Genomic DNA, 10,472 nt, shown 5'->3' on the forward strand with positions numbered 1-10,472 from the left:
CCTGGAGTAGTTTAGGAGGATCCCAGGCAGGAGGCCTGCGCCTCTTTCGATCTGTATCCCAGTTTGTGCTAGCCTTCTTAAGGCAAACTTGTTTAACTTATGTCTGTACTCAGATATTGTTGCTTCCGCTGACTCGTCTATGATCGAGCACTTGTATTCGAGGCCCCTAGCTTGTATTATGATGCTTGTATGACTTATTTATGTTTTAGAGTTGTGTTGTGATATCTTCCCGTGAGTCCCTGATCTTGATCGTACACATTTGCGTGCATGATTAGTGTACGATTAAATCGGGGGCGTCACATCCTCAAACAGTAAATGCAGATCAACCTAGGGTTGAAGGACACCTGAAGGATGTTGGACACATCCAGGACCCAACACGAGTGTGCACACAAATTTTTGTGCTGGGACATCGGAAGACCTTGGCTCAACTGTTGTAGGAAATCACAAAGAGTCAAAAGGTAATGATGAAATCTCCACTATGGATATGGATTCGGGAGAATCATATAATAAAGACTACATTATGTCGACATTTATTTATCCTCATGAATTGCAAAAGACCTTGGATTGGATCTAGAAGCTAAGTCCATGCATGGCTGAGTATCTAAAACACTACTCTAGTTGATCCAAAGGAAGGCAACAACTGAGGATGCGCTCGCTCTCAAGAAGATCGAGGGGGTATTGACCTGATCAGTAATACCCACTCCTCTAAATTTGTTCCGTAGGGGAGCAAATGGGTTTTTGTTCATGTGAGGAACGAAAACAATGAGGTGGTGAGACATGAAGCGAGGCTTGTAGCATAGGGGTTCACGCAGAGACCCGTCATCGTTTATGATGAAATATGTTATCCTATTATGAGTGGAATAACGTTCCGATATTTCATGTCACTGGCAGTGAATAATGAATTTGTATATCCAACTGATGGGTGTATTGACTTCATAGTCTATATGATAGTTCCTGAGGGAATTAAGATTTCGAATTTTATCGCAACATGTATTGCGTGAAGCTTCGGAAGTCATTTTATGACTTGAAGTAGTCGGCAAAGATGTGGCATAACCGACTGAGTGAGTTCCTTTGTTAGAAGGGTTACTCAAATAACATTGATTGCCCATGTGTGTTTATTAAGAAATCTAAGAATGGATTTTGCATTATTTTTTGTGTATGTGGATGATCTGAATATCATTGGGACTACACAAGAAATACATGAGGCAAGTAATCATCTTAAGACGGAGTGTGAGATGAAAGATTTAGTTGAGACCAAACTTTGCTTAAATTCCAAACTTAAGCATATTCCTTCAGGAATACTTGTTCATCAGTCCACATTTATCCATAAGATATTTGAATAATTCAATATGGATAAACCATATCCATCTAGAACTATGGTTGTATGATCTCTCGATAGAGATTAAACCAATTAAGACCTAAGGGCAGTGATGAAGAGATGTTTGGACTTGAGCTTCCATATCTCGGTGCAATGAGAGCACTAATGTATCTAGCAACTGCACCGGGCCTGGTATTACTTGCAGTAAATTGATTGGCTAGATACAATGCATCTCTAATGAAAAGACATTGTGTTGGTGTGAAGAATATTTTTGGATATCTTCTAGACACTAAAATCTTGGTTTGTTTTATGAGAAAATCTTTTGTGATATCTTCTAGACACTAAAATCTTGCAGTAAATCTTTTTCTTTATGAGTTTTTTCCTAGATGGTTTCTCATGAAAGGTTTTTAATGAGACAATAGTAATACAAGTATGGTGATATGTCATTTTCTCCTTATTTCCTCACTGAGTTTTTGGAAGGAGTTTTTCATGGCATATCATGTATACCTCCTCGCATTTTCCCTGCAGGGTTTTTGAAGAAGACATAAACAAGAGGATGTATGATAACAAGGATATGCAGTGATTAGGGGGAGTGTTGAGAATTAATTAAGTTAATTGATTCGGTTTTAATCCCTGCATATGGATGGACGACCGACGGCTCCTCTTGGGAATCATCGTGATGGTTCTCTCGCGCCTCTCCGAAGAGACGCCTGTTCATTCGTGTCCTTTGGACATGTATAAATAGCAGTTATCATTCATCAATAAAGTAGACACTTGATTCATATCCTCTCTCGTACTTTTACTATTAAAAGAATGAACATTTTTTTACTGCAAAATGAAGATGACTGTCGGCATTGCATATCCTTTGCTGTATAATATTGTGCTTCTATGTTCGCGTGCTAATTTTTTATTGCGAATTACTGCAAAAAAGAAGAAGTTAAAGCTAGCACCGTAGATAGGCTAGGGTTGTACAGGGTACCACTACTATCGCACGCAAAGCATGCGTACCGTGTAACAGGGGCTAGTAGTAGTAGTAGTACCTGACACGGGGAGAGAGACAGATGGCGGTGGCCTGGTGAGTGCATGCCATGGTATGGCGATACGGGGATGGTATTGAGAGTCGGATCCCGCTCCTTTCCCCGGCCGGTCGTCTTTCTGTCCGGACTTGGGATACGACACGATGCACAACAGCAGAAACAGGTGCCGTTGCCCGTTGCCTTTGCCAAGGATGTTTTGCTCAATCCTATGCTCCTTCAGAAAGGGATGCATCAGCAGCATCTACTCCGACGCGATAGCAGCAGGCTGGGCTCGAGGATGGGTCAACTGACGCGCCACTTGCTGTCATCCTAGAGATACTCCGACGCGATGCGGTCTTTCGGGGCCCGGACGTGTCGAATGGTTCGCGGTGCCCGTGTCCCTCGTTTGGGCGGCTGGCCGGGACAAGGCAACGTACGCCACTGCTCGTTCTTCTCTTCGTGAAGGAGTCATTCCTAGTGTCTCCAAATCCTACAATATCATGGCTACCTCGATATGAAAACGAACATGCATAATCGTAAAATGGTGTCGATCAAAAAATATTGTGAGCCCTAATGTAGTGGTCACAAGATTGGGCGGTGCTCCCTGGCTAGCTTATATGACCTTCTCTCCATGACACCGATCTACGAGACTTTAATATTATTATCTATCTTGTGATTCTCTGCATTTGTGATTGTACCATCTATGACTTTAATTGTGGCAAATAGTTTAGGTTTCATCGACTCATCTAAAGTTCAGGATCTGTTGATGACGCAGGCCAATACTTTTCTTACGCGAGTTGTGGGTTGTTAAGGATTCTTTTTTTTATTGTATAAATAATGTCGTGGTCGGTGTAGTTTTCCCCGCTACAATTGAGCATATTTTTGTTGATGTATGATTCATATATTGTATTTGTATCAACATATCTGCCAATGAGGATCATATGTGAAGTGGATGTGTAAATAAACATAATACAAAAGGAGAAAACAATTATATCATACACTTCATTCACTGGGAAGAAAATGACTTATTTTCATCTTATCTTATCGCCGTTTTGTATGGGAAACCCAGTCTAGTCGTACACCATCAATGATTATTCTCATGCGTTTATGGTTAACAAAAGGTGTGAAATCCATCACGGCAATGTCACTGGCGTTGTTCATCTATTGGTGCAACATCTCAACAAAAAACCGATGATGCCAGTAGTGGTTATCATAGTTGTCTCACTCGTGCGGTTATCAATACATTGAAAGCCTCAACACGATCCGTCTCACCTTTTTTTTGAAACAGAGCATCACCTCACCCATTAGCTCATCTAATCATATTCAAACGTGGTTTTCTTCTTCTTTTCCTTGCCCTAAAGGCTAGGGTACATACAAATTATCGAGCTATTGACCTTGAATGGCGACAGCTCATGTGTACTGTCAACTGGACAACCATCCCAAATACAGCCGTGGGCACGAAACACATTACGAGATAGCCGGAGGGTGCATCCATGAAAAGGCCCGCTAACCAGGTCCATAAAAGCAGAATCCATAGATGGGAACATGGCAATGGCATGGAGGCTCGTGAGAGGGTTAAGCAACCAATCAAGAGTTTCTGCGGGATCGGACAACGGCGGCAGCGTGCTACAAGGGGATGGACGGCGCTGCAAGATGTGCGTGAGGCCGGCCGCAGTGGTCGTGGGGCTCGGGGGGTAGCCGTTGTTGCTGCATGCATAGTTAGTCCTCCGAGCTATGGATGGGTTGTGGACGGATGGTTGCCAATAACAACAACATAGTGTGCGGTGAAATACTACTTTGATTAATAAATGGCAGATGGTTGGAGTATATCTACTTTGTTGTGGTTCGTCTTTCCTTTCCCGTGGATAGCATACAAGTGTGTGTTTGAGAGAGCGTAGTAATAGTAGGAAAGCACGCAGTCTCTCGATAGAGAGAGGGAGAGTGGTGGGTTGGTGGCGTGGTCTCAGTGTGCGAGCTTCTAAGGAGGGGTGGAGAATCCCTTTTGAAGCCGGCTAATGGCGAGTGTGCGGGCCTATGAAGCTTTCCGGGCGTGGACTCGGCTCCGTGATGCCTTTCGATATCACCTGCGGCACCGCTGCTGCATTGTAGCCTCGGTGGCGTGCAGCCCTTCGTCCGGGTGTGGACTCGGCTACACGTTGCTCTTCAGCTGCGCGGGGAGCCTTGAGGTGTCATGGTTTGGTCTCGGTAGATTGGAGCTTTTCATCAACAACGGTGATGCTTCTGGTGCATTGTGCCTCTCGTTGGTTGGTTGATGAAGGAAGTTGAAGGCCCTCCCCAAGTAGATTGTATCATTGAGTCTTAGTTTGTCAACCTTTGCTCTTCTTTTTCTGTTGTTCCCTCTTTAATTATCTTATTCTTGTAATCTCTGTAATTTCCTGGCTCTGCCAGTTCTTCTTAATGAATGAAATGTAGCGCTGGCTACTTTTCATCAAAAAAAGAGTGGTGGGTACATGGCACCGTATGGCATCAAAGGGTGAGGTATGAACAACAGAAATAGGCATTGTTGCTTTTCCGTCCGGTTTGCTTTGATCCGGCGCTCCTACGGGAAAGGGGAGCACCGATCTCAGTTCTCACCCAGCCAGCAGCATCTACGAACGCAAGTAGGCTGGGCTCCAGGACGGGTCGAGTGGCGCACAATGTGCATGCGTCGCGGAGATAGTCCGATGCAATGCAACCATATGGAGGCTAGACCTAGATGTGTTGAGTCATTCATGGTGCTTGTGTCCTTGCGAGGTGTTGTCAGCCAAGGCAAGATAATGTATGCCGCGTCACCAATGCTCGCTCACATGCCATACTCTTTCTTCCCGTAAAGGTGTTATTCCCGATGTCTCCAAATCCTACCATATCCTATCTTCCTCGATGTTTAAGATGGACATGCATCAACATAGAATGTGGGCGATAAAAAATTACTCTATGCCATCTAGTGCAGTGGCCACAAATGGGGATGGGGTTGATGCTCTTTAGCTAGCTTATATCGTCTTCTCTCTCTGAGGTCAATCTATGAAAATTTAATATTTTATCTACCTTCTGATTCTCTGTATTTGTTATTGTACCGGTATGACTTTAATAGTGGCAATAATTTACATTTCATTGACTCTATAAAGTTTACGATCTGTTGATGACTCACGCCAATACTTCCCTTAGGTAGGTTGTGAAAAAAAATGTTCGATATTCTTTACACTTGGAAAACTTGGATCGTCACGGATTCCCAAGACATGTGCTCGTGAGAACACCAATCTTGAATGCCGCACACACTTTTTGCGTGTGTCATCGGCGTGAAAAAAAGCATTAAACTAAGTTTAACACACAGTCACACCATCCGCATGCTCTGATGCTTGGGCTGCCTCTCGACCTAGATGGTTTTGGTTAGGCGGAGTTTAATCAATCATGCCACCCACGGCTTGTCTATCTTTCACCCTTGGCCGTGACATGCAAATAATTGTGTAAAATCGACATGGACAAGTTGCCCGTCGTATGTTCGATCCCACATGTTAGTCACAAGACCATCGATGAGTGTCAGGGTATGACAAAGTACCTATCTGCTTGCTCGGATGTATAGCCACATTTTTATTCCGAAGTAACGTGATCATAACATAAAACATACATGAGGATGAGTAGGACAATGATGATCAAAACAAAGAGTTTAAGAGTAGACGTAGTTCCAAAGCTACATTCTTTTTGGATACATCCTTTGATGATCTTTTTTTGGTTGTATAAGTAAACAATGTTGTGGCTGGTGTAGTTTTTTTCCCCGACTACAATTGAGTATAAAAAGGTTGATTCATTATTTATTTACTTTACCAACATATTTGTCACTGATGAACATATGTGAAGCGGATGTGTAAATAAACATAATAATAGAAAAAAACCATCCAGGTTCATACATTATGTTAAAAAATTGATTTTTTATCTTACCTTATCTTCATTTTGTATGGAAAATCCAGTCGAATTGTACAACACATATGACCGGTCTCCTGCATTTTTAGATATGAAACGGTGTGAAATTCATTGTGCGCAACGTCATCAGTGTTGTTCATCTATCGATACGACATCCATCCATAGACGGCCCCACCCCATCGCATGACCATCGATGAGTGTCAGAGTATGACAAAGTACCTATCTACTTGCTCGGATGTATAGCCACATTTTTATTCCGAAGTAAGATGATCATAACATAAAACATACATGGGTATGAGTAGGACGGTGATGATCAAAACAAAGAGTTTAAGAGTAGAGGTAGTTCCAAAGCTACATTCTTTTCGGCGGGGACGTAGTGCCAGTATTTACCCCGGCATATCATTTGTGCAACAAGCCAGTAGCAGTATACAGCCTAGCACGTGACGGAGGAGAGTCGCGTCACCGTCACATACGACTAACACACGCCGGGTCGTCGTAAATCTTTATCTTTTTACTTACTAATAAACCAGTTATTGCTTCTGGTCGTCCGTCATCGGCCTTTTTGCAAAAACATCCCCCTGTTTCTGTGAAATTAACCCACAGTCCTTTGTTAAGTGAGAAAAACATTTCGTTTAGAAATTTTACAAATAAAACCCTATAGTTTCACGGATTCAATCCGCCGTCCTTTTTAAAGTAAAAAAAACAGAAACACTCCTCTTTCTCCCCCGATCCCAGCCGCCAGGAAGCGCCCCACCCCGTGCGAGCCTCGATCCGGTGCCGCGCCGATCTGGCGGCGGGTGCGGCGTCTTGCTCCCGTGGCGATGATGTCCTGCTGATCCAAAGAAAGAGGGAGCCAGGGCATGAGGGAGATAGGAAAGAGAGGAAGGAGAAAGGGCACAAGGTGAGGGAGGCTCTCACCGGCGGTGACGGCTCCGGTGACCGGCCGGCGGTTGCGGGCTTGGATCTGGGTGATCCTTCTCCCCCGCCCTCCCCCTCCATGGCCAACGGCACGAGGTGCAGCGACCTCTTCCACCCCCCGCCATGGCTCCTCACTATCACACCACCAGCACCCTCCTCATCCCTTCCTCACTCTCGGCTGATCCCCAAGGCTGCCCCCCCTCTCTCATTAGATCTGGTCCGGATGATCACTCGACCGAGCTCGATACCACACTGCCTGTCTTGGATGGCCGGAACATATTGTTGGCCATCTCACACTTTGGTTGCAGCAATTGGATGTGCCCTGTGAAACCTGCAACATTTGAGCATTGCAAGCGGCGGTATGGCAGTCTGAATCCTGAAGTTCTTGGGAGTGCAGGTGAGGAAAATCCTAATTTGTTAGCTCCAGACAACCGACGAAAGAATATTGGTTTCCATTCCCGTGTTGCCAGTTTTCTACCCGGTGACAAAATTGCAACCTTCGAATAACCTTGTTAGTTCTAATAGGTTGAGTGTTTGTTGGAAATAGGGGAGCGAGACCCATAGCTCCTTAAAAAAGGTGTATTTCCTCTCAATCACTTGCACAAGCAAACAAGTACTTCTTGGTTAGTTGTATTCGTTTTGTTATATTTATGAGAACTGCCTTTTCAAACAGGAGAAGAACGGCTATCTTGCTTTTCTGAAATCAACATGAGCTCAGTCTGGAAAAATGTTGGATATTCTTGAAGAAATACTTGCGATGAAGGATAGCCATTGTTTGCATGCTTCCTCCCTGTGTAAGAATTTCATAACCATTGTATTGTAAGTATTGTAGTTAGCTTATTTTTTTGGCACATCCATAAACAAACCAATTTCTATATGATGATTTAGGGTGCATTTGGTTCCTAAGCCATCCTCTCAAGCTCCCATTTCGATAGTTGTGATCCCTGGGTCTGCGAAGCCAGGTTTGCAGAAGAAATTGGGGGGCTCAAGTCTGCAATCAAGGGAGTCTGCATGGTGGTCTCTGTTGTTTGAAGGCAAGGTGCTCGGGAATGAGCCACTGGCTAAATCGTTTGGTGATCTCAAGGATGTGCTTTCTAATGTGGGAAACGTGGTCGACGACAAGCTCTGACTACTACAGGCTCCAACAAGGTAGAATTAATTTAGTTGTGGTTTTATATTGCAAAACACGGTGAAATTAGAATTTATCCGAGTTTCTTTGTTTAGGTGGTGTTGTAGAAATAGCAATGTCGATGCTACTGTCAAATGTTTTGTTCAGTTCGTACGTGCTACTAAAGATGCACTCGATCTGCCTTTGCTCGGTTCCTGAAAATTGCTATGTTGATTTTGTTTTGAATTTGCAAGCATGTAGATTGAATCCAAATGTCCAATGATAAGAAAATATTAACCTTTTATCAATAGAAGTGTACACCAAAATATCACCGATTTGCCAAGACTACCGATTTTGTTATTATTTTGGTTAATCGCATTAGATAATTACGGCTCTTTGGATTAGTCTTCAATCATAATGCTTTGAAAATGCAAGCAGTAGTTCTATATATCTTCTAATCACTGGGGTGCTTGTGTTTTCCTTCGCGGTACTGTGATTATCTTCAATCTTTATCTTCAGGCTTCTATTCTGAACCAATAAACTTGAACAGCTACAAGAAGCATCTTTCCATGGAGCTTAAATGCCTTTTCCAATACATAGTTAATCAACCGACAAAAGGATTGGGTATTGAGCTTCTTGTACTTGAGGTTTGTTGGCTATGTCGAAACTTTCTTGCTGTCTGAAGTTTAAATTGATGTACCATGTAGAAACTCTTCAGCAAATGGCAAATGTACAGTACACTGAAAACATGACTGATGAACAGGATGCTATGTCAGGAAGTGAAACATTGTGGCTTCAAGGAGTGAAGAAATTGGATTGGGATCAATGGAGTAAATCAAACGAGGATGCAACTCATGTTCGTGTTGGTAGTCATTCAGACATTTATTAACTCTGTAGCAAATAGTTCACATGGTAGAGCTAGTCGTGGTGCAGAGGCTAGATAGTTTTAGTATTCAGACTTTCAGTTGCTGCTAGCTCTACTCTGCTTTGTCCTTTCATAATGGCAATGTAGCAGCTGTGTGATACGTTTGCAACACGGAGTCTTCACTTCATATTACCTACCGGAACCGATATGTGTTTGTCGACATAAAATTTTAACCTAAATTTGCTATTCAGGTGGCAAATCCAATAATCTATGTACTGTATTTGCATTTTGCAAGATAATTTGGCTGCCAAAGTGCTACATCGTATCTCACTGGACCTATTGAGTAAGTGGTAATTTTTCATTTATATACCATTCAGATTTCTATATGCACTATTCATAGATTCCTTGCATTGTTCAGTTACCAATTTTTGTAAGGGTCATACTTACTGGACCATGGCACACCCTTCCAATGCAGGTTGCTTCCATGACCATACTTCAAATAGGGGTATATTAGTTTGCCTCTCATCATCAACTTTGGACCCTCTTTATGTGGGCATTTTTTTCAAAGCGTACTTGTATAAAATAAACTGTATTTGGTTTTCAGTTTATATCTGTCCATGGTTTTGCTCACATCACAAATTTTGACAGCTAGACAGTTCCCGAGTTCGGTCCAACCGAAACACTGCATTTATCTTTCTCCATGAGTATGGTGGAATGCAACATCCATTCAACCTCTAAATTGGGGCTCCATGGCTACCAATCGATGGAGCAAGACTGGAGACCACCCTCTCCTCCTCCAATTTGGAGCTCCATGGCCGCCATTCAACAGGCGCACTGCCATCGTTGCCTCCTCACCGCCTCACCTGGGAGAGCACAGGCGCCAACATCGCCCACGACCCGCCGCATGTTCGATCAACAAACTGTAGTTCAATTAGGTCTGTTGCTCCTCTTACATGCAGAGCCTGGGAAGATCATGGTCTTCTCTCATTCTCTTGTGAACAATATATACATTGTAGGTGTGTGAGAAGAAATATTGTATTGCTTGGAAAAAGATATGCGAAATTAGGAGGCATCAATTTGACCATGTTTACAAGCTATTAGATGTGCATTTTTAAGATGCGGTAGTCATACTTTGTACTTGAATTTGACTTATAATTCTAAAAAATTTCTGAGCAATGTATCAACAGAATGCAGCTGCAACTTGAATTTTTTATGTCAACTGGACTTTAGATGAAGAACACATCTGTTTCTAGAATGTTGACCTGTTTCTATATGCAAAATGAACTATTGTACTTTATAAAACTAAATATGTGCAATGGTTGCTGACAA

General features: G+C 42.9%; 1 long non-coding RNA gene across 1 annotated transcript; it reads left to right on the top strand.

The window, feature by feature from the left end:
- Positions 1 to 6,989: 6,989 nt before the first annotated feature.
- On the top strand, positions 6,990 to 10,114 carry LOC119319057. The gene is made up of 6 exons (XR_005154332.1): positions 6,990 to 7,567; positions 7,696 to 7,964; positions 8,059 to 8,319; positions 8,798 to 8,925; positions 9,042 to 9,486; positions 9,619 to 10,114. It is a non-coding gene; the product is annotated as an uncharacterized LOC119319057 (long non-coding RNA).
- Positions 10,115 to 10,472: the final 358 nt, after the last annotated feature.

This window comes from Triticum dicoccoides, chromosome 6A (assembly GCF_002162155.2).
Source record: "Triticum dicoccoides isolate Atlit2015 ecotype Zavitan chromosome 6A, WEW_v2.0, whole genome shotgun sequence".
Taxonomy (NCBI): Eukaryota; Viridiplantae; Streptophyta; class Magnoliopsida; order Poales; family Poaceae; genus Triticum; species Triticum dicoccoides.